The following is a 1,747-nucleotide window of genomic DNA, read 5'->3' as shown; positions in this document are numbered from 1 at the left end:
ACCCGATGAAGGCTGGAGGGTATATCAGCCGAAACGTTGTGTTAACAACACGATGAGGAGAAATATCCGTCAAATGTAAATAATGTAATTAAATTAATGTACATAATTCCTCATCTCTTAAATATAGAACTGTATTTATGTGTGTGTGTGTGTATATATATAAACACCTTATAAACAAGGGCAAAAGAGAGAAATTCTAATTCCAAATATGCCAAAAATAGACAAATCGTCAATAACCATATAATTTATCACTATAAGCACGCATCTTGAAGTAAGCCGACAGAAATTTCTAAAAAATTCCGTTTGCTTCTTCCATATAAGTAAGTATTTCATTTATTTCTTACCGTATTTATCGCTGACGAGGAGAAAATTCTTATGAATTAACACTGAAATTGGAACCGATACGATAATGACGGAAATTTTTTAGAAATTTCTGTCGGCTTACTTCGAGACGCGTGCTTATAGTGATAAATTATATGGTTATTGACTATTTGTCTATTTTCGGCATATTTGGCATTAGAATTTTTTTCTTTTACCCTTGTTTATAAGTTGTTTATAAATTTAACCTTTAAAAGTATTTTTTAATATGCTGGCCTTTCATAGAATGTTTTTCGAAAACTTTTATCCTATATTAGATGTATATGTGTGTGTGTGTGTGTGTGAGAGAGAGAGAGAGAGAGAGAGAGAGAGAGTGTGTGTGTGTGTGTGCATATACATATAATACTCTTTTACGCTTTTACTTGTTTCAGCCATTTGAATCCGGCCATGCAGGAGCACAACCTTTAGTTGAGCAAATCGACCCCAGGACTTATTCTTAGCGAGCCTATTACTTATTCTATCGGTTTCTTTTGCCGAACCGCTAAGGTATGGATACGCAAACACACCAGCATCGGTTATCAAGCGATGTTGGCGGCGGGGATCAAACACAGACACACAAACATATACGCACATACATATACATTCATATATACGTCGAGCTTCTTTCAGTTTCCGTCTATCAAATGCACTCACAAGTCTTTCATTGGCTCGAGGCTATAGTAAAAGACACTTGCCCAAGGTGCCACACAGTTGGAATGAACCCGGAACCATGTGATTGGTAAGCAAGCTACTTACCACACAGCCCCTCCTGCGCCTATATATATATATATATATATATATATAAATAATATATACTACATACATATATGGATACAGGTGCAAATAACTTGAAATACGTAAACAAACCGGGGTAAAACGAGTGAAATACATAAACAACGAGGAAAAATGGAAAACAGGACAGGTAAACACAGAGAAATGCCCCCTCTTGTTTACCTATTTCACTCATTTTTCATTCGTTTGTTTACGTAGTACACGCTATTTACACCGTGTGTGACATCCTCTACCCATATATTTATGTATATATATATATATATATATATATATATAATATATATATATATATATATACATACAGCGAAGACTAATCTCATCAAAAAACAACAACGCGAGGACGTGGTACACGCAAAGTATTAAAAGACGCTGAAGGAAGGAAAGAAAGGGGGTTTTACGTTTCGAGCAAAGTTCTTCTTTAGAAACAAGAAACAGGATTTCCTAGAGAAAAGGAAGACGCGGGAAATATAGCCAACATGTATCTACATTATAAATTTTTGACTCATTAGTTGAATGCCTGAGTAACACCTTACAATATCACACACACACACACAAGCACCCACAACACATCTACGTCTGTTTCTGTATATATATATAT

Source organism: Octopus sinensis, unplaced genomic scaffold (genome assembly GCF_006345805.1).
Source record: "Octopus sinensis unplaced genomic scaffold, ASM634580v1 Contig15188, whole genome shotgun sequence".
Taxonomy (NCBI): domain Eukaryota; kingdom Metazoa; phylum Mollusca; class Cephalopoda; order Octopoda; family Octopodidae; genus Octopus; species Octopus sinensis.
The sequence above is the reverse complement of the archived record's forward strand: the minus strand, read 5'-3'. Positions refer to the sequence as shown.